A 23,711-nucleotide genomic window follows, 5' to 3' on the forward strand; every position below is an offset into this window, starting at 1 on the left:
CTGATTGGGTGGGCGTGGCTAGGTGGTCATGTGACTGGGTGGGCGTGGTCAACTCCATGTCACTCACATCGAGGGGAACCTCGCTGACCTCTACTCGCCCCTCCCCTCCCAGCCACTTCTCACCTGCCCGCCCAGGCTCCTTAGGGCCCCAACAGGAAGCAGTTGCTGGAGTTAAGCAGCCAACATGAGAAAGAGTTGGTAAAACAGCTGGCTCAGTTCAAACTGGATCTGACCGAGAAGGAGGCTCAGCAGAAACATCTCACTGAGGACTATGAGCATAGGCTTTCCAAGCAGAGGGAAGACCTGCGGGAGTGGAAGGCCACACACCAGCGCCTGGAGGCTCAGCAGGCTGACATGATCAGCCAGTTCCGGGCATGATGCAATCCCACTGGAACATGGCCCTCCAGCTCTTTGCCCCAAGTTCACTTCCCTCAAGCCTTTGCCCAAAGCTCCACACCAGGAGGCTGAAGCAGACCCCACTTTGGAATTTCTGCCCCCCTTTGCCCCACACAAAAAGACCCCAAAGGGGGGAGACTCTCTGCAGCAACACAAATGTTCATTGCACGTATCCAGCCAGAGGCCATCGTTTTGAGGACCCCTGATTTAGTGCAATATAAAAAATGCAAATAATTTTTCTGCAGACCACCAAAATTTTCTCGCGGACCACCAGTGGTTCACAGACCACCAATTGGTGACCGCTGCTCTAGAACAGTGTTTCTCAAACTTGGCAATTTTAAGACTTTAACTCACAAAATTCCCAGCCAGCATGTGAAGTTGTGTAGAAGATATCCCTCAGGATATGTGTCCCATGTCAAGACCTCAGGTAGAGTTACAGCCTCAACTGAGCCCAAAAGTTTGCAAAAGGTGATCTCATGATCCCAAGAGAGTGCAACCATCATAAGTAAGAGTCAGTTGCCAATCATCTGAATTTTGAGCATGTGACCATGGGGATGCTACCATGGTCATGTCACTTTTTTCAATCCCATTGTAACTAATGATCTGTTCTGACCCCACTCGGTCCGGTGAGTAATGCCGTCACAAGCTTACTGTTAGCCATGCTTTATTCACATTAATTACTCACAGACAAGACATTGGCAGCAACCCAGACTCCCACAGATAAGACATACACACAAGAGCTTCTCCAGTTTAGTATAAACGGTTGTGTCCTGCAAACGGTCTCCTCCCAAAGTCTCTTCTTATATACTCTCTTGGGAAGAGCCAAATCACAACCACCTGGGCATGATTATCTCGTATGAGTCTGTCTCCGTAACTGCTGCCTCTGTTTCTCCGCCCTTCTTTGCCTGGCGTCAGGGACAAACTCCCTTCGATCTTCACCACTGCTCCAGTGCTTGACGTCAGGGACAGACTCCCTTCGATCTTCACCACTGCTCCAGTGCCTGACGTCAGGGACAGGCTCCCTTTGATCTTCACCGCTGCTCTATGCCTCAGGTGCCTCCTGGTGGCCAACCAGCCTCTCTGGTCCCTGCTCGGAGTCTGAACCCTGCCCAGGGTCCTCCACATCTTCCAGAGCCAACTCATAGGGTCCCTTGCTATCGGAGTCCATTGGCAGCTCCAACAGCTCCTGCTGGGCCACAACACTGGATGAGTGCTAACAAACTGGTGCTCAACCCGGATAAGACCGAGTGGCTGTTGTGTTTCCCCCCCAATAATTTGGCTAATACACCAACGCTTAGGCTGGGGGGTCAAATTTTATACCCCTCAGATAGGGTCCGCAACTTAGGAGTCCTCCTGGACCCACAGCTGACTTTTGACCATCAGCTGTCAGCTGTGACCAGGGGGGCATTTGCCCAGGTTCGCCTGGTCCGCCAGTTGCGGCCCTACCTAGATCGGGGGGCCCTCACAACAGTCACTCGAGCCCTTGTGATCTCTAGACTGGAATACTGCAATGGGCTCTACATGGGGTTGCCCCTGAAGTGCATCCGGCGACTACAGCTAGTCCAAAATGCAGCCGCGCGAGTGATAGTGGGCGCACCTCGATTCGCCCACGTTACACCTGTCCTCCGCGAGCTGCACTGGCTGCCTGTTGGTCTCCGGGTGCGCTTCAGGATAATGATGACCATCTTTAAAGCACTCCATGGTAGTGGATCTGGGTACTTGAGAGACCGCCTTCTGCCGATTACCTCCCTAAATCGACCAATCAGATCGCACAGACTGGGCCTCCTCCGAATTCCATCTGCCAGTCAATGTCGACTGGCGACCACACGGAGGAGAGCCTTTTCTGTTGCTGCCCCGACCCTATGGAACGAGCTCCCCATGGAGATCCGCACCCTCACCACGATCCAGACCTTCCGCGCAGCCCTCAAGATCTGGCTCTCCCAGCAGGCCTGGGGATAGGCTTCCAATTACCCGCCCGAGTGTTTGATTGCTGAATGAAAGTTGTGTTTTATTATTTTTCTTTTGTTCACAAAGTGTTTGTTTTGACCTTGCACTTCCCCTCCCCTGTGGTTGTAAGCCGCCCTGAGTCCCCTCAGGGAAAAGGGCGGCATATAAATCCCAATAAAACCTAAAACCTAAACCTAAACACTGATCCATTGTGAGTGGGTCATTAAGGACTGAGTCAGTGTATTCTACATAACACAAGATCTGCCTCCTTCAGGCAGAGCCATAATAAGAATCCCAAAGCCCTTTCATTACATCATCACCCAGCAAGGCTCAACCAAGCCTGGGACTCAGGACAGCCTACAGAGTTACTCTTGCATGGCCCCATGGGAGTCTGACAACCAATCAGAATACAAGCTCAAATTCAAAACCTCAGAGAGGGCATAAAATTGGGGCACTCTCAGCATCGCTTGCCTTTTCCCCCAGGACCTCACATCATGTGGTCCTGTCCCACCATTAAAAACCATCTTTCCAACCAGTTTCCATGTTTCCCGTGTCTTTCTCCTCCCCTGGAAATGAACCCTGATGGGTAGTTCTTCCAACAGAGTGTCCTCAGGTTGCTGAAGAAGCACTATCCCATATAAATCAATGAATGAATAAATCAATGAAACTTTCTCTCTAAACTTCACACAAAGGCAAATATTTTAAATGCAATTTTTATCACCTTTTCTGCACAAACCTTGAAGAATGCACAGTAAACCTCGTCTTCAGTGGATTTCAATATTGCATACAGTCCTGGGATATTAAAATATCTCAGATTTCATGGAAAGGATGCAAAATAATCACCCAATTCACTGGAGTTTACTTCTGAGTTATTAGTTATTATTGTTGAAGTAACTGGCTCCTACAAATTTTTGCCTTATTCCCTGGTAAGGATTGTGTACCTTAATGTAGATTATACCACTTAAATAGCAAAAAAAAAAGTTGATCTGAATTTGAATGTACTTTCTAAATAACATTTAGGATTAAAATAGTCATATTACAGTTTTATCGCCTTGAAGGTAATCTAAAGGTCTTATTTTTTTTTTTAAAAAAAAATCACCAAGTTCTTATTGCTTCTCTCAGCAAGAAAACTTTAGGAGTAAAATTAGCTCTTTGCTGACTGTTTGACTTTGCTTTATCTCCTTTGGCTCAGAGAGATTTGAAAAGTAATTTAGTCTCTGCATTGGTCTGAAATTAAAAAGAAATAAAACCTGTGGTAACCTTGATACGGAATGGGCTTCGAAACGATGCAAATAAGAATCATCCACCAAGATGATGTTGTTTGAAGTGGGAAGAAGGAAAGAAAACTTTTCATTTAAGTTTGATTTTTTAGCCAGGATCAGGGCGATTGCTGGACATGTGGCTTCTTTTGCAGAACCAGAAATCTGCCCAAAAATGTTGTTCTTAAAATGAATATTCCCCCCCACCACCACTACCAAAGTAAGGATTTTTGAGCCTGGAAATGGTTCTGAATTACATATTTAGCAACAACATTTGCTCAGTGAAAAGCGTGCATCCCCCAGCAGTTAAAATATCAACGTATCCATAAAGCAAATAGTTTTGCGGTCTGCGACTTGTTATTTAAAACATCCCAACTTAAGGAACATAAAGTTGGCCTGGACAATTTTTTCCTTTAATCCACAATCCCTAAACTGGCAGTTTTTAACTCACCAAGATTCGTCCAGTTTGAAGTCCCATTCCAGAAGAGTGTGCCAAAAGGAAGGCTATCATTCCATTGTCTTGAAAGGGCTAAAATTATTTTCCAACACAGAGCTGGGGGGGAAAAAAAGGAGAGAAAAGGAAAAAAAAAAAAAAAAGAAGACAACACACGCCGTACCAATAGGAAATTTGCAGGAATTTCGGTTGCGGTTATTTGCTCGCTAGCTTAAAAACAACGCACATCCTAAAGTCCAGGGATCCAGATATATATATATATATATTTGGGGGGGGGGGGAGTTGCCTAAAACGTTTTGATTTTCACCCATGAAAATCTTGGCTGGTGAGCAATACAGTTGGGAAGAGAAGACTAACCATGTGAGCTGAAAAGAAGGGGAGGAAAAAGGCCACGCACTGGACACCCTTCAGACTGATAGATTTCAGGAAATCCAAACATTTAAACAGGAAATCTGAATGCTAGATAAACATTCTATAATCTCCAGTGTTAGCTTGGAACTTGGCTGGTTAACTCTTCCGTGGCTGAGAGCTGGAGGGGAAAACTCAGTCGGATGGGCCCTTTTTGTAACTGGATATTTTAACAGTTCTCTCTTTGCTTCCACGTGCCAAAGGCAAGATTTTGCTCTGAATGCCTCCCTCCCTCCCTCCCTCCCTCTCCCTCTCTCTCTCAGACATATCTTACGGGGGGGGGGGGGGGGAGAGAAATTGTGTATATTCCACAGGTCCATTTTTGTCCATCTACAGCAGGGGTTTCATACTCAAGGCCCGGGGGCCAAATCTGGCCCGCAAAGTGCTTAGATTCTGGCCCACTGGGCTAACCTGGAAACAGTGAAGGACCAGCCCACGTGGTGGACTTTGCTTTCTTCAAAAGAGTGGCCTGTGTCTTTTAAATGCAGATGTTGTGCCACGCTTTTGTGAAGTGGCTGTTTTATTTCCCCAATGCACAGACAGTACATGGCTCACTACATTGTACTGTATATACCACGTTGCTCAGTTTGTGTCAGATGGACGCTCCCTAGTCTCATTTTCCTCCACTGGAGACAATGGATCCCCCCCCCCCCCAGCCCCATCCAGGCCACTACAGGTGGCGCCAACATGAGTGACATTGAGCTGGCCATGCTCAACCTGGCCATGCCCACTCCATCCATGCCCACCCCGCCCCCACTGAGGTCAAACACAACCCTGATGCGCCCCTCAATGAAATCGAGTTTGACATCCCTGATCTAGAGAGTCAGTTTGGTCTACTGGATAAGGCATCTGTCAGCGTTCCAAATATCATGTAGAATTAAATCAGAGTCCAAGGCAAAGCGATCCTTAAAAATCCAATTTAATAAATCAGACATTTTGGCATTATGCTATGAAATCCCAATACTGGAAATGACATCAGAATTCCACCCAGTTAAAAGTTCATGATCTTGTCCCCACACCCACAATCCATCACATGGTCCAATCTTCTTCTTCCACCCTGGCATCCACACCCAGCTTCTTCCGGTCAGGTGTGAAAGTATGGAGACAAAAGATGACCTTGAGCTTCTAGTAAAGAATGAAAACAATACATTCCACAATCCTACTCCTGTCTATTCCCCCCTCCCATCAACTATACTAGTGAAACAGCATAATGAAATAAGAGAAAGTGTGGCAGGCCAAAATTCTAAAAGGAATATAATTGCAGGCCTGACAGCATCAGAATTAGAAAGCGGGAGACCATGAATTCTAGTCTCACGTTAGCCATGAAAAAGATCTGGGTGATTTTGGGACAATCACTAGCAGCCTGGGAGTTCTAGTCACACCTTAGACCCAAAAGCCAACCGGCGGGACTTTGGGCTAATCAATAGGAGATTGTGAGTTCTAGTCTTGCGTTAGGCTTGAAAGTTGGTTGGGGATCTTTGGGCCAATCACCAGGAGACTGTGAGCTCTAGACCTTCCTTAAGCATGAAAGCCGGCTGGGTGTCTTTGCACAGTTACTGTGAGTTCTAGTTCCACCATAAGCATGAAAAGTGGATGGAGGACTTTGGGGCAGTCACTCAGCCCAACCCACCTCACAGCATTATTGTTATGGGGAAAAGAGAAGGAGGAAGATGTGTGGGATATGTTTGTCACCTTGAATTATTTGTAAGAATAATAAATGTGGAATACAAATAAATATATAAAAAATCTTCCTTGCCCAATGGTTCTTTCTACTCATTCATGTAATTTGCCCATTTTATTGGGTCTCTTCTCTCCTGCCGCGGCTTTATGCCAGCTGGTTTTATATCTCAATTGTGCCGCTAGAAAGGTTAATTTCAGGATCTTATCTGTGGATTAATTTTATCAGCTTTCTGGTTCTCTGCACTGCACAAAAAGAGTGAAAGAAAGAAGAAAAATGGCACCGCTATAATAACTTTTTGCAGTCCAATCTAGTAGACCTAATTTTAAATATATGTTATAATGATGTATGAGAAATCAAAATCTTTTCCGGTAGGCTCAGAGATACAGCGTCAGGAGTAACTCTGTTCCCCCCAAACCCTAATAAATTAACCCATACTTTATTTCCCAACTTTTCTTTAACTTAACCAGGGCCAGAAAAGTCAAAATGATGGCCACAACGATTGTCAGAAGTTGTCGCAGAAGTCAAATCCAGAAAGCACACATAGATAACTGATTCAGCAGGATTCATTAACTTCTTTATATACATAATAACACATGAGTAAATGCACAATACCAATAGTGGATTCTCCAACAGTGGTAGTAGTTTTAGGCAAAACACAGGCAGAAGAGAGATTGGTTTCCAGTTTCAATTCAGAGAGCAGACTAGATTAGTTCTCTTGCACAGACTCAGAGCTACACATCTAAGCCATGCCCAGGCTCTCAGTCACCAAATAGTTCCCATTGGCTGATCCAGTTTCCATGACTATACCAGTGGTTGGCAAACTAGGCCTGCCACGCCCCTGAACCGGTTCTCCTGGCAGCGCTGTAGGCACTGCGATCTTGTTTTTGGCTTCTGTGCATGCACAAAACAAATTTTATTGTACTGCGTATGTGCACACAGCGCACATCAAGCGCGTGCAGTGCACATCAAGCCTGTGCAGTGTGCATCAAGCGCATGTGCACGCCACACACCCACAAGCGAACCGGCAGTAGTGGCTGCGGGAACCCATCCCTGGCCTATACATTGACTGACCTTGTTGCTATGTCCTATTCCAGCCAGTCCCCAATGGCTGACCTGTTGCTACGTCCTATTCCAGTTCATGAATATTCTGACAATGATGGAAGCTCTGGCCATTTTTTTCCACATTTGCTTTGCTTGGCCAACAGCCTTTTATATAGGCATATTAACAGAACACAGTTGTTTACAGCAGGGGTCCCAAACCTTGGGCCATGGCCCACTACTGTGGCACTACTGTGCCACTGTTGTGCCATGGCCTATTTACAATCAGGCCACGCAAGTGGCAGCCTAGTGCATATGCGTGCAGCTCGACTTGCATGAGTGATTTGGCCGGTGCACTTATGCACAAGTGCATAGCTCAGTTTGTGGAAGTTGAGCTGCATGCACATGTGTACATGGGCTGGCCCACCCCTCACACAAGTTGAACTGCTCTGGCACATGTGTGATGACCTGCCACTTATGTGGCCCAGTTCCCCTCTCCCCCCACCCAACCGCCAGTCCCCCCAAGCTGCAAAAGTTGGGGACCCGCTAGTTTACAGCATGCTCCAAAACCCATTGTGTAGATTGTGTCCATCCATTCTCCTTCACAATGCGTAGAAGTTAACAGCAACGATATCCAACATAAAAGGGAACCCAGGAGAAACAGACTATTATGAGTCACAGTGGCGCAATGGTTAGAGTGCAGCACTGCAAGGCTATTTCTGCCGACTGCCGGCTGCCTGCAGTTTGACAGTTGGAATCTCACCAGGCTCAAGGTTGACTCAGCCTTCCATCCTCCTGAAGTCAGAGAAATGAGGACCCAGATTGTTGGGGGCAAGAGGCTGACTCTGTAAACCGCTTAGAGAGGGCTGTAAAACACTGTGAAGTGGTATATAAGTGCTATTATAGTATGCTTATTTTTCTCTTGAGCATAGAAGAGAAATGCTTGCTCCTCACAGATGCTCCCACAGGGATCTTCCCTGCTATGTACTTTTTATAGTGACGGGAAGCAAAATTCTGGAACTAAGAGTTTACTCAATCCTGGATTTCATAATATGATCCCTGGCAAATGATAGTAGAAATGACTAAAACTGCATTGAGAGAAAGCGAATAAACACCAACAGCCCTGTTACTACATAAACGGCGTTTTAATGATCACATTCAGCAACGAGCCAGCTTAAGGACAGTCTATGGAGATTCTCAGTCATCCAGGTCCAAGAACTGAAGAAGCTTCTTGGATGAGAAGTGAAACATCTTCAAAGAAAAAACAGAAAGTCCAGTTGCCTCTTGAAAAAGCACCTTTGGGACAGCTTAAGGGGGAGGAGGTGGAGAAGAAGAAGGAGGAGGTGGAGGAGGAGAAGAATGAAGAGGAGGAAGGGAAGAAGGAGAAGAAGGAGGAGGAGGGGGAGGAGGAGAAAAACTAGAAGGAGGAGGAGGTGGAGAAGAAGGAAAAGGAGGGGGAGGAGGAGGAGGGGAAGGGGAGGAGGAGGAGGAGGAGGGGAGGGGGAGGAGAAGAACAAGGAGGAGGAGGAGAAGAAGGAAAAGGAGGGGGAGAAGGAGGGGGAGGAGAAGAACGAGGAGGAGAAGGAGAAGAATGAGGAGGAGGAGGAGAAGGAGGAGGGGGAGGAGAAGAACGAGGAGGAGGTAGAGGAGGAGAAGGAGAAGAAGGAGAAGGAGGAGGAGGTGGAGGAGAAGGAGGAGGAGGTGGAGAAGAAGGAGAAGGAGGGGGAGAAGAAGGAGAAGGAGGACGAGAGGGAGGAGAAGGAGAAGGAGGAGAAGTAGTAGTGGTGACAGGAAAGAGATTTTGAGTCACTATATGTTTTTCTATCACTCCAAACTGATTTGTAAAGTAAGTCAAACTTCCAAAAAAGACCTAATCCCTGCTGCAATTAAAAAGGTAACCGCCACATTCAAAGGAGTTTCAACAGCAACTTTAATCAACTCTAGTGTCCAGCTTTCAAGATCATTCCGTTACTTTCTTAATAGAGTAAACATTTCTTTTTATTTTTTAATCACTCTGAGTATGTAAGAGAGATGCTTTGTATCAGTTCAGCTTTTCTGGACCCTCTGCCTCTGCTGATCTTTCTTTTGGGTATCTTTGTAATGGCTTTTTTAATTGTGAGTGTTTCTGTTCGTTGGCAAACAAGATCTTTCAGTGCGTTAACAGTTAGATTAGATTAGTCAAAGACCGAATTGTTTGTGGCCGGAGACTCCAACCCTTGTGATACAAGGACTGCTCTCCAGAGAAGGCACTGATGAGGCTAATGGTTTTCCTAGCTTGGCCCAGACATGAAAACACTGCAGGTGGGTGGGAGTTTAATGGCAAAAACAGCTTCTGGCCATGATCCAACCAAGACTGAAGCCTGCTGGAGCCAACTGAAACCCTATAACCTATTAAGCACTAACGTGATGTGAACCCTGTGTTGGATTTTGGCCTACAGCAATTAGCTAGAAGAGTGAAATTCAAACACCGAGGTTCAGTTCCCTTGGTATCAAGCAATATTTTAAGAACCAATAGACAAGATCTTTGGAGACAGTCTCTTCCATCTGGCTGTTCTCCCTAATCAGCATTGACCATGGATGTCAGGGGAGGGAAGAAATTAATTTAGTCTATACAGGTAATCCTTGATTTCCAATCGCTTGTTTAGTGATCATTTGAAGTTACCCTATGACAGGAAAACACTTTAAGAGCTGACCAGCTCACTGGTGGATTCTGGCTGGTACGGTCCAGTACAGCCGTATCGGTAGTAGCCGGGAGCAGCTGACAGTGTACCAGTAGGGTGGCCAGTTTGGCCCACCCGCCCACCCACGTTCTATACCTGTTTTTAAAGCAACCGGCCAATTGTGCATGTGCGCACAGCGTGCGGTGCCTGTGCAACCTCCGACAAGCAGCTGGGTGTCGCAGGGGCGGTAGGGTGCACATGGATGTGTAGTGCACATGCACGAACAGAATGCCTGACCTCATGAGCAGCATACCGGTAGCAACGGGGAGAGGAACCCACCACTGGACCAGCTGCTACAATGATATGGGGCAGGGAATGAGTCAGCAAGGTTTTTGAGTTGATACGACTTCAAGAGGCTGTATATATAAGAGAGGCCGTTTGAGGGCGTCTCCTCTCCATATGTGCTTCCATGCTATAGTTGATGATTGAGTGCCTGACTTTGCCTAGTACCTGTATGTATATATTCCATGTAGATAAACCACTATTTGAAAGACAAACCTCTGTTTACTGTATTTTGCTCCTGGGTTGTCTCAAAATAGTCACACTGTGCACACTCTGACAGATATTTTAAGAATCAATAGACACAATCTTTGGGAATGGTCTCTTCCATCCTGCTGCCCTCTCTAAACCACTAATCAGCATTGACCACGGATAGCAGAGAGAGTCAAGGACATCTTGCCCTGCACCTGGAGGGGTGTGACTGGGAGGCATCTCCAGTTGGGACGGTGCTTGATTGAGCCATGTGATGGACATGTGGGTGCTGGGCAGGGTCTTGGACTTTCAATTGGGTGGGGAAAACCTGGAAGCTTTCAGATTCCGGTTTTCCCAGATGTGCCAATATGACATCTCTAATAAAATGAAACTTTGGGGAACTTCAAGCCTCGGAGTCTTCTTTCGTTGGGGGTGTTACTTGGAACCCTGACAATAAGTACCTTTGTTTTCATATGGAAACCACTTCTTAACTTTGTGCTTGACGCAGAAAAAAATTTGAGACTTTGATTTTCAGTTTTTACTGATTAGATTGATTGATGCTTATAGAAATGGCTAGCTTATATTATGACAAAAAAGGGAAAAAGTTGTGGTTTGATGTTAATGCTTTATTTTACTGCAACTGAGGAAGTCGGATGACAATGCTTTTTCTTCTTTGTTCCAACCAGTGGTTGAAATTCATTTTTTTTACTAATGGTTGTGTGGGCGTGGCTTGGTGGATGTGGCTTGGTGGGTGTGGCTTGGTGGGTGTGGCTTGGTGGGCGTGGCAGGGGAAGGATACGGGAAAATCTCCATTCCCACTCCACTCTTGGGCCAGCCAGAGGTAGCATTTGCCGGTTCTCCAAAGTACTCAAAATTTCCGCTACCGGTTCTCTGAACTACTCAAAATTTCCGCTACCAGATCTCCAGAATCTGTCAGAACCTGCTGGATTTCACCCCTGGCCCCAACCTTTCCTTACTCCTCTTCCTCCTTTTCCCCACCACTGCCTTCCTATTTACTTTTGTATTTTGTAGCTTATCTTAGAACCTAATAAAATGTTTTAGAAAAAACCAAGTCATTAGAAGTATGAAGTATGGCTGGTGTTGTGGCCCAGCAGGAGCTGTTGGAGCTGCTACCAGACTCCGACAGCGAGGGGCCCTATGAGTCGGCCCTGGAGGATGTGGAGGACCCTGGACAGGGTTCCGACTCCGAGCAGGGTGCAGAGAGACTGGTTGGCCACCAGGTGGCGCCTGAGCCTTGGATCAGTGGGGAGGAGACAAGGGAGAGTGATCCAGAAACCAACTGTGAGTTGTTCCGGCATGCACGCCATCAAAGAGCTACTCAGCATCAAGAACAACTATGCAATTACAGGAGGTAATTACACTCAGCTGATGGTCATTAGGCTCCTCTCCAGACTATAAAAAAGACTGCTGGCGCCACGCCCTTCTTGCAGAAGTCAACGCTTGGACTAAAGAGAAACTAACTTGGCACGCTGGATTGCTGCCAGAGTTTGTCTGAATTGCTGCCAAGGTTTGTCGGACTTGCTGCCAAGGTCCTTATCTGTTTGTTTACTTGGCTTTCAGCCACCGAGAGTCCGGACTTGCTATTAAAGGACAGTCTCATTAAGCGTGTCTCGGCTTTCGTTACTGGATGGAGGAGGGGATCAGAACAGGCAGGCTAATTCTGCCGATTGCCAGGAGTTCAATCTTGACTGGCTCCAGGTTGACTCAGCCTTCCATCCTTCCGAGGTGGGTAAAATAAGGACCCAGATTGTTGGGGGCAATAGGCTGACTCTGTAAACCACTTAGAGAGGGCAGTAAAAGCACTGTGAAGCGATATATAAGTCTAAGTGCTACTGCTACTGCTATTTGAATTCACTGCCAGGAGTTTGAGTCTCACCATGCTCAAGGTTGACTAAGCCTTCCATCCTTCTGACATCAGTGAAATGAGGATCCAGATTGTTTGGGGCAAGATGCTGACTCTGTAAACCACTTAGAGAGGGCTGTAAAAGCACTGTAAAACAGTATATAAGTCTAAGTGCTATTGTTATTACCTGCCTTTCCTGGACAAGGAGTCCTAGTGGTTGTAGCTGCCTCTCCTGCTGGATTCTTTGTTCTCTTTGAGTGCACTTCCTGGCTTGTCCCCATCTATGTAGGTTATTTGCTGGGAAACAATGCTGATCGCTGTCATTCCCTCTCTTGGCACTTGCTCTGTAATTGCCCAGAGCTCTGTCACCCTCAGCAAGAGTATTTAGCAGTGTTTGCACCTTTTGCTAATACACAAAGTGGCACAAGATGTTTCTGTGGGCGTTGGCATTATGCAGAATCACAACACCAGCTGGCATAGACAAGCTCGTGTGTGCCGACACGCCGAGTTGCAATAGGAAGAAGAGCACTCTGCAGCTGATCTGCACTCTTTAAAGACAGGGTGGGGGGGAGAGGCAAACGGATTTCTGTTGGCAAAAAAATGGCTCCGAGTAGAGAAAAATGGCGGTGGGGGGGTGGGGAGAAATAGCCTTTACAAATAGCAATAGCACTTAGACTTATATACCACTTTACAGTGCTTTTTCAACACTCCCTAAGTGGTTGACAGAGTCAGCTTGTTTCCCTCAACAATCTGGTTCTTCATTTTTCCCAAAAATCAGCCCTGCTCCTCCAGATATGTCACCACACTTGGCAAACTGGCCGCATTTTCAGCTGGAAAAGGCAGCTGGATGACTTTCTGCCAATCACCGGAAGACTGTGAGTTCTACTCCCACTTTAGGCATGCAAGCCAGCTGGGTGGCTTTGAGCCAATCGCCAGGAGGAATTGAGTTCCAATCTCACCTTAGGGATGAAAGCTAGCTAGATAACTTTGGGCTTTGGGCCAATCACCAGGAGATGCTGAGTTGTAGTCCTAACTTAGGCATGAAAGGTGACTGGGTGACTTTCTGCCAATCACCGGAAGATTGTGAGTTCTAGTCCCACTTTAGGCATGAAAGCCAGCTGGGTGGCTTTGGGCCAATCACCAGGAGGAATTGAGTTCCAATCTCACCTTAGGGATGAAAGCTAGCTAGATAAGTTTGGGCCAATCATCAGGAGATGGTGAGTTCTAGTGCTTTCTCTCCTTGCCCTCTTGCCAGCAGACTAGAAGAGTTCATGGTGCCTACACAGAGCTGGATCTGACTCAATTTATTCTCCTGCCCGTGTGGCACTCTTATTTACATTCAATTTCTAATTTCCAGTTGACCTCATACCAGCCTGACAGGGACAGCCGAAGGGCAAGATATGACACTGGGGCTGTAAAATGCCCAGGTCTCTTTTAGATATTCTTCAAGGGCAGCCCCCTGTAGAGCACATTACCATAGTCCATTTGGGAGAGGACCAGGACGTGAATAAATGAAAGCAGTTACTATCAACACATTGTGTCTCTGTTGCTACTATTGCCAGATTGAAGAGAAAAAGTTTGCAGCGTTAGAAGAAATAGAGAATAATTGACAACTCCAAATCTCAACCAACAAATGCTCTGTCTTACACATTGGCAACAAAAATCAGAACACCAAATACAAGCTGGGCAGATAGGACCTCGTAGACGACCCTCACTCAGTCAAAGACCTTGGAGTACTCATCTCAAACGACCTAAGCCCCAGAGCTCACTGCAACAGCATTGCCAAAAGGGTATTAAGAGTTGTTAACCTAATTTTGCGAAGCTTCTTCTCCAGTAACATTGCACTGCAAACTGGGGCATCCAAAACCTTTGCCAGACCAATTCTCGAATACAGCTCGTCTGCCTGGAATCCACACTGTATATCGGACATTAATACATTTGAGCGAGTCCAGAGGTATTTCACGAGAAGAGTCCTCCACTCCTCTGCTCACAATATAATTCCCTTATGCCACCAGGCTTGAAATTTTGGGCTTGGAAAATCTAGAACTACACTGACTAAGGTCCAATCTAAGCATAGTACACAAAATTGTCTGCTACAATGTCCTACCTGTCAATGACTACTTCAGCTTCAACTGCAATAATACACAGGCAAACAATTGATACAAACTCAAGGTAAACCGCTCCAAACTCGATTGCAGAAAATACGACTTCAGCAACAGAGTGGTCAATGCCTGGAATGCTCTACCCGACTTATATCCTCAAACCCTCACAGCTTCAACCTCAAACTGTCTAGCGTGGACCTCAGCCCTTTCCTAAAAGGTCCATAAAGACGGCATGCATAACCGCACCAGAGGGCCTACCGTCCCAGTCACCGGTGGGTTCCTGCCAGTTCTAACCTCTCTATAGAAGAGGTTCCACAAATCTACAGTGCCGTTTAGAACCAGTTCCAGCTCCCTCCCCCCCGCCCATCCGCACATTATCAAGATGAAGAGTGAGAGGAGGAATTCTAGGAGTTGAACTCCACAAGTCTTAAAACTGTCAAGTTTGAACACCCCTGGGTTTTTTTTCCTAAAGGGTTAGGGGTGCAAGGGTCTTGTAACTTGACAGCTTTAAGACTTGCATGCTTCAAATGCCAGAGTTTCTGAGCCAACATTTTGATTGCTAAGCAAGAGCATTGTTAAGTGAGTTTCACCACATTTTACAAGTTGGCCATGCCCACCCAGTCACGCAGCTGGCAAGCCACTCCCACCCAGTCACATGGCCAGCAAGCCACTCCTACACGGTCACATGGCCGGCAAGCCACTCCCACAAAGCAGGTCACACCTACAGAAGAGGTTCTAAATTTTTTTTGAAACCCACCACTGTCCTAATGTCCCCATTTATTTGTGTTCATTTCCTTTATTCATGTCCATGTTTATACTTATACCTGTTATCTCGTACATGTTTGGCAAACTAAATAAACAAAATAAACAATAAATAAATAGAATAATATTCTGTCGTAACAGGAGCAACCCTGAATCTGAAACCTCGGAGCAGTTTGCCTTCAGACGTTGTAGGTACTTCATTACTGGAGGTTCTTAAGAAAAGACTGGAGAGCCACCTATATGAAATGGTTTAGGGTCTCCTGCTTAAGCAGGGGGTTGGACTAGAAGACCTCTGAGGGTCCCTTCCAGCTCCATTCCGATTGATTGGATCTGCTCTGTGGTCCAAGGATTTCCTACTGAAAGATTAAAATCGATGGGATGAATGTGTAATCTCTCTCTAGCTACTGAGCACATTTGTTGGGGCTATTAAAGATGAAGCTCAGAATATGCAATAATAAAATGTACTGGGGGGGTTATGGTAAACCTCACTCCAAATCTCATCAGCATATCAGTCTTAGTTGCATTGTTCCTTTTTTTAGATTCAGTTTCTTAAAAATGAACAAATCAGCATGAGACTTTGGATGTGCAATACTACCAGGAGCTGGAATTCAACTGATTTAAAAGGAAACTGTGCATTAATAACCAAATGTAGAATTGCAGCCAACATTCTTAATACATTTGAATTACATTTTCAGCTAATGAGCTAATGTAATGTTACATCAGTTATGCAACATTTATAACTGATCTATCTATCTATCTATCTATCTATCTATCTATCTATCTATCTATCTATCTACCTACCTACCTACCTACCTACCTACCTACCTACCTACCTACCTACCTACCTACCATCTCTAACTACATACCTATCTACCTATATCTATCTCTATCTCTATCATATCTATCACTTTCCTTCCTTCCTTCCTTCCTTCCTTCCTTCCTTCCTTCCTTCCTTCCTTCCTTCCTTCCTTCCTTTTTCTTTCATTATCTCTAACTACATACCTATGTACCTATCTATCTATCTATCTATCTATCTATCTATCTATCTATCTATCTATCTATCTATCTATCTATCTTCTATCATCTATCATCTACCTATCTTACAGTATCTATCTATCTATCTATCTATCTATCTATCTATCTATCTATCTATCTATCTATCTTACAGTATCTATCTATCTTACAGTATCTATCTATCTTACAGTATCTATCTATCTATCTATCTATCTATCTATCTATCTATCTATCTATCTATCTACCTATCATCTATCTATCATCTATCTCTATCATCTATCTATCATCTCTCAATAATGAGTTCATGGAATAAGTTGCATTATTTCCATCATATTATCTATAAGAAATTGTTCTTACTGACATCTGCAGAGCATAAAGTAACCTACTTTGGGTAACAGAATCAGACACTACATGGGAAGAGTTGACCTTAAGTGTCCATTGACTTTAAGAAGGGTAGAATAATCTAATCTGTGTTTGCACACATACACCAATGAAAAACAAAATATATCCCCTGCAGGGAACATCACAACAATCCAAGCATAGATATTAACAGAGTCAGTTAAGCTCCTGCTTCAATTCCTGCTTGACTGGCTGATTTCCATTGTTAGATATTTTGTCTCCTACTTCGAGGGAGATAGGAACAAAGCCAGACACACACATTCGGCTAACAAGGGAATACAGTGTGGCTTATTTATATGCAAGCTTAGTGCAAAGTGTACACATAGATGCATACACACAGAGCGTACAAGAGGTCAGACCTCATTGTCAAAGTCAAATTGTGGACAATTTGACCTCAATGAATCAAACTCCTTTATTATAATTGCAAAAAGAAAAGAAAAGAAAAAGAATATGGCATGGTTCTTCTCTCCACCCAGACTCGATTATCTACACTGTAGTCTTAAAGGTAAAAGGTAAAGATTCCCCTCGGACATAAGTGCTAGTCGTTCCTGACTCTAGGGGGCGGTGCTCATCTTCGTTTCAAAGCCAAAAAGCCAGCGCTGTCCGAAGACGTCTCCATGGTTATATGGCCAGCATGACTAAACAGCAAAGGTGCGCGGAATGCTGTTACCTTCCCACCAAATTAGTCCCTATTTTTCTACTTGCATTTTTTATGTGCTTTCGAACTGCTAGGTTGGCAGAAGCTGAGACAAGTAACGGGACCTCACTCCATTGCGCAGCCCTGGGGATTCGAACCGCCGAACTGCCAACCTTTCTGATCACCAAGCTCAGCGTCTTAGCCACTGAGCCATCCTTGCTACTGTAGTAGCACTAATCACTTTTCCTGGCTAACTGGGACTTCATTAAAGTTCATTATTTCCCCTCCTTGTCATCTTTTACAGTATCTGAAATACTTCAGCATTCTGAATTGCCTCCATCTGCAGTCCAGAGCACTGTTTTCCTTTCTGTTGATTCTCTGTTGATCTCTTTGGCTTCAGCTGGGTCAACCTTCCTTCAGGTGTCCTTTCTGTGGCTGTGGATCATTTGGTGGTCAACTATCTCAGCCCTACCTCTACCTTTGTCTACATCCCATCTAGTCATCTTTCATTCAAGCAGCATCCTCTGCCAAAGCTAGAAAAACCTTTTCATCTCACCCTGCTTACTCTATCCATTATGGATTCTTTTATCCCTCTCTTCCTCCCTCCCTCCCTTTCTGAATAGATGGAAAGATTAAGGCAAAGGCAGTTGTCTGACTGTGATATTTGACACTGCAGTGTATAAAAGGATCCACCAAAATTCTACAAGTTTCCCAGGCTCCGAGAACCAAGGAAGTCACATAAATGTACTTCTAAATAGTTTCCTTTATTTTTCCTCTCTTATGGATAAAATCTTGCCAAACGAAAGCAACTACTGGCATCATTAAAGATATACTTTAAGAACTTCTAGGGAGGAGCTGTTTTGACCCTTTTCCTCTCAACCAAACTATCTACATTTTGCTGTCTCTTGTTCCTCTGGAATGCAACCCCTCCCCCCTGGGAATTCAGGCTACATTCCACCACATCAAATCATTTGGGGTTTCATTTGAGGCTTCATTTGAGGCATCCATATTAAACTAGGACACCAGGATACATCTTCTTAAATCTCAGCCCTTGTTAGTCTGGTGCTCTGAAGAAAAAAATCTTTTTAAAATAACAACAACAACAACAACAACAACAACAACAACAACAACTGGGATACCAAATCTCAAACCAACATGGCAAGATAAATCATCTACTATACATGGATGACTTAAAAATGTATGCAAAAAGCCCCACTGAACTTAAATCAATACTCAAAAAAAGAGGCTGAAAATCTGGGTGGATCTTATACACCGAATACAACATTTTTTGCCTCTGAAACCCCATCCCTTTCACCAAAATATTCGTGCATGTCCTTTAGGAGGCTTTCAGAGTGCTCCTGGGGGCTTGGGAGGGCAGAAATGAGAAAAAAATGGGCAATTTTTTGCTTAATTTTGCCCCCCCAGGAGCACTTTGCAAGCCTACAAAAGGCTATGCATGCTCTTTTTTTTTTTTTTAAAGAACTGGATCTGTTTTCAAAAAAATTGGGCTGTTTTTGGGAGGTCTGCAGAATGAAAAACCTTTTTTAAAAAAATTTGCTTCTTCAAAAATCTTGTTGCATCTTATACTCCAGTCCACCTTATACTCTGAAAAATATGGTATATATTTTCCATAGCAATCCTATTTACAAAAAAAAATAATATCTATATCACTATTCTAAATTATGTCCTTATTTAAATTCTCTCTCTATATATAATACTTTGACCCTTTATACCTTAAGTTTTACATTTACTCTCAAGCCAGGAATACCATCTATTCCAAATTTAATAATATTTGGTTTCTTCCCGCTCCTTCATTTCCATAGACAGTCTATCCATTTCTGCGCATTCATAGATTTTCCTTCTTATAATTGAGTCTGGGTGTTTCCAGTTCTGTGTTAGAACAATTCTACTTGCAGTTAATGTGTATAATATTATGTATTGTAATTTTTTCTCCATTTTCCCATCAAAGATTCCCAGGAGAAACAATTCTGGCTTCAGCTCTATCCTTTGCTCAGTTATCTGTTCTTGAGCCTAATTGCATCGAATGTAGAATAGAATAGAATAACAGAGTTGGAAGGGACCTTGGAGGCCTTCTAGTCCAACCCCCTGCCTAGGCAGGAACCTCTACACCACTTCAGACAAATGGATATCCAACCTCTTCTTTAAAATCTTCCAGTGTTGGAGCATTCACAAGTTCTGGAGGCATGTTGTTCTACTGATTAATTGTTCTAACTGTTAGGAAATGTCTCCTCAGTTCTAAGTTGCTTCTCTCCTTGATTAGTTTCCACCCATTGCTTCTTGTCCTGCCCTCAGATGCTTTGGAGAATAGCTTGATTCCATCTTCTTTGTGGCAGCCCCTGAGATATTGGAACACTGCTATCATGTCTCCCCTAGTCCTTCTTTTCATTAAATTAGACATACCCAGTTCCTGCAACCGTTCTTCATATGTTTTAGCCTCCAATCCTCTAATCATCCTTGTTGCTCTTCTCTGCACTCTTTCTAGAGTCTCCACATCTTTTTTACATCGTGGTGACCAAACCTGAATGCAGTATCACCTGAAGGAAAGTTCTATTTGTTGTTTTTATTTATTTGTATCCTGCTTTCATTATGTTCAGAAATAATTCAAGGCGGTGAACATACTTAATTCTCTGTCAGAAGTAGTGTAGGGTTTCCTGCTCAGGTGGGGTGATATTTAGTGCCCCATTTGATTAATAGGGTGACACCATTGAATGCCATATTTGGAGTGTGCAGATATGGACTTAGGTTAATTCTATATTTCAAAGCATTTCAAAGTTTTTTCTATCAGTTCTTCTTTGGTTTAGTGACAGATAATTGGTCCTTCTTGCAAACAACAAAATTTGAGGAATTCCACATGGGGAAAGGTCTTGCACTTACTAGGGTTATTGGAGAACCCAGGATACATACATATTTCAGAGGTGGGTTCCTACCAGTTCGCACCTATTCGGTAGAACCAGTTCGTCAAATCTACCGAACCGGTTAGAAGAGGTTCCACCAGTGGACCCGGAAAGCAGGCCACACCTACAGAAGAGGTTCCAAATTTTTTTGAAACCCACCACTGGTCCTTGGATATGATTATTCTACACTATCAAGCTCATATTTATAAAACTCAGTGCCTCTGTGAAAGGTAAGGATGACTACTGTGTTTGTGGTGCAATCAGAACATTGTGTGTGTTGAAGTTGTTTTAACGCAAACCAAAGATGCCTTTTAAAAAACAAGTTTACATCATATTCTTATGCATGCCAGTGCTGCATGTGAGGTAATTTAAGGTGCTTCTGACAAGTGTCGTCGGCATCTTCATATCCGGTCACATGGGCGGCAAGCCACTCCCATCCGGTCACATGGGCGGCAAGCCACTCCCACAAAGGAGGCCACACCCACAGAGTAGGTTCGAACAATTTTTGAAACCCACCACTGACATATTTAAAGGAGAATATTTGTAGCTCAGGGTTGAACGATGGAGTCCTTGGTGCTCTCTGAGTTTGTTTCCTTTCTTTGACCCTGCTTAAGGATCAGCAACTTACCATCTCCATAGCAGCATTTGGCCCCCAGTGTGGGCTTGGTTTGGCTTGGTAGCTCTTGGTTTCCTCTTCAACCCTGCCACCAAATTCTAAGAGTAGGGTAGGTGACACAGGACACTGAAATGCAATCTACCAATTAAAGACGAACCATTTTATCAGTGGTGAAATTTAGCCAGTTCTATGCGGTTCCGGCGAACTGGTAGAGGCAGCAGGAGGCTCCACCCGCCCACCAAGACGTCACCACGCCCTGTTTTTGATGCTTTGCACGTGTGCAGAAGGTCCTGCGCGTGCGCAGAAGTGGTGTGGGTGAGCGAAGCGAGCGCCCCTCTGCACGTGCTCACATTTGCCAACCGGTAGCGAAGGTAAGTTGATTTCAGCCTTGCATTTTATATATACATATTCCTCTTCAATTTGCATCAACACTCACCCACCGCAGTTCCAAATTAGCCTTAAATATTCCACACACACACACCAGGCTTCAAAAGGCTGCCCACCTTCATCATGCATTTTGCTACAACACAGATGATGTTATCCTATGACTAAGCAATGCTCAACTTATTTTTTTTTTTTTAAAGCCTTTCTCAGCTCAGGGCCGGGTCTGTCTCTGTGGCTGAGCTGAATCCAGCCAAGAGAGTAGGAAATTCGGCATGGCGAGCAATTGAGCAATGGGGACGAGGTACAGGCAGTCCCCAACTTATGATCCCTTTTCACATTTACGACTGTTGCAGCATCCCCAAGGTTCACGTGATCAAAATTTGGATGCTCGGTAATGGGTTCATATTTATGACGGTTACAGTGACCTGGGATCATGGGATCACTTTTTGAGTGATCATCTTTGGACAAGCAAAGGTCAATGGGAAATCCAGATTCACTTAACAACCGTGTTAGTAGCTTAACAACTGCAGTGGTTCACTTAACAACTGTGGCAAGAACGGTTGTAAAATGGGGTAAAATTCACTTAACAACTGCCTCTCTCAGCAACAAAAGTGTTGAGGTCTATCTCGTATCTGGATGATGTTATATTGCATGGGTCCAGAGGTGGTATTCAACCGGTTCAGATTGGTTCAGGGCAGTGGTGGGTTTCAATTTTTTTTAGAACCTTTTCTGTAGGTGTGGCCTGCTTTGTGGGAGTGGCTTGCTGGCCATGTGACCAGGTGGGAGTGGCTTGGCAGTCATGTGACTGGGTGAGAGTGGCCAACTTGTAAAATGTGGTGAAACTCACTTAACAATGCTCTTGCTTAGCAACCCAAATGTTGGCTCAGAAACTCTGGCATTGAAGTGTGCAAGTCTTAAAGCTGTCAACTTACAAGACCCTTGCACCCCTAACCCTTTAGAAAAAAAAAACCCAGGGGTGTTCAAACTTGACAGCTTTAAGACTTGTGGACTTCAACTCCCAGAATTCCTCCTCTCACTCTTCATCTTGATGATGTGTGGACAGGCAGGGAGAGGGAGCTGGAACTGGTTCTAAACGGCACTGTAGATTTGTGGAACCTCTTCTATAGAAGAGGTTAGAACTGGCAGGAACCCACCCCTGGTTCAGAAGAACCGGTAGTGGCAAACTGCAGGTGGAGCCCACCTGCCCCAGCTCTATGCTGTCCTACTTAGCCATGTTTTCTACGATGCACACATGCATGCAAGTAACACGTAAGCAAAGCACATATGTGGAAGGCCACACACATGCACAGAAGGCCATGCATATGCACGACGAACCGGTGATAAACTTATGCGAAACCCACCTCTGCACGGGTCTCAAAATAGGTTTAACCCTGAAAGCCATTTGAGAAATGCCAATGTCATTTCTTGTTCTTCAAAAGCATCGTTACATCTCTTAATTTGTTTTATTTTTCTGGCTCCGAGTCAGTTTTGACTTTGGGCAACTGCCTGCGCAAATCTATGAACATTTATTTGTCTTTATTTTTTTTCAGAAATGGTTTTGCTCTGACCTTTTTCTTCTCAGGACCGAGAGACAGTGACTGGCCCAAGGTCACCCATCTGCCTTTATGCCTAAGGCAGGACCAGACCTCACGTTTTCCCATTTTTAGCTTGGTTCTTTAATCACTGCACCAAACTGGCTCTCTATCAATTAATTAGTATTCCTGTAAAGAGAGCAGAAAGCTTGTTTGTTCTGCAAATAGCGGTCTGATATCCTGAAAGCTTTTCTTTGCTGTCTTGCACCAGTGAAAACTTCACGTCTCCCCAAGGTGCTTCTAGAGATCAAGCTTTCGTCTCCTTTGCCGACGGAGGAAAAGTAACTCGAATAGCTTCTCCGCTTTTCAGCAGCAAATTAGAAGGCAGACTGGGAGCAAATTGCTCCAAGATCAGCAATCTGGAAGGATGCCAGATCGAAGGTTGTGACTGATTCTTTACGAGAAGGGGAAGAGGAGGAAGATTTTATGAGTAAATCCCGAGTTTGCATAACACAGCCTGCCAAACCCAGCCAGAATACTTCACAAGGCAAAGTGGCTTGTTTAAAATCATGGACTTGTTTCTATCTCCCAAACGCACAAGGCATTCAGAAAAAAATCCATTACAAAGTCTTCAGCCTTGGACTGTGAATAAATTAAAAGTAAATGTTTCCCCTGTTCAGTCGTGTCCGATTCTAGGGGATGGTGCTCATCTCTGTTTCTTAGCTGAAGGAACCAATATTGTCCGAAGACCCTTTTGTGGTCATGTGGCCAGCATAGCTATAGGCAGAGGTGCACGAAATGCTGTCACTTTCCTACCGAAGTGGTACCTATTTATCTACTTACATTTGCATGCTTTGGAACTACTGGGTGGATAGGAGCTGGAGCCAGGAACGGGAGCTCCCTGTCATGCAGTGCTTGGGTCTCGAACTTGGTGTTCTGACCCAGCCCCCAAGCATGACAAACCCTCTGTAGTTAAATCAATGATTCCTTTATTATGAATGCCAGCAGCCCCGGCAAAAGTCTCTCTCTCTCTCTCTCTCCTCTCTCTCTCTCTCTCTCTCTCTCTCTCCTCTCTCTCTCTCTCTCTCTCTCTCTCTCTCTCTCTCCCTCCC

General features: G+C 44.7%; 1 protein-coding gene across 2 annotated transcripts in view; it reads right to left on the bottom strand.

The window, feature by feature from the left end:
- ASAP1 (ArfGAP with SH3 domain, ankyrin repeat and PH domain 1) overlaps positions 1 to 4,457 on the bottom strand; it is a 174,964-nt gene extending 170,507 nt beyond the window's left edge. For both annotated transcript variants that reach the window (XM_032222635.1, XM_032222634.1), the window contains exon 1: positions 4,054 to 4,457. The gene's annotated coding sequence lies outside the window, so the exon portion shown is untranslated. The remainder of the gene's footprint in view (positions 1 to 4,053) is intronic.
- Positions 4,458 to 23,711: the final 19,254 nt, after the last annotated feature.

The sequence above is a fragment of the Thamnophis elegans genome, chromosome 8, assembly GCF_009769535.1.
Source record: "Thamnophis elegans isolate rThaEle1 chromosome 8, rThaEle1.pri, whole genome shotgun sequence".
NCBI lineage: Eukaryota > Metazoa > Chordata > Lepidosauria > Squamata > Colubridae > Thamnophis > Thamnophis elegans.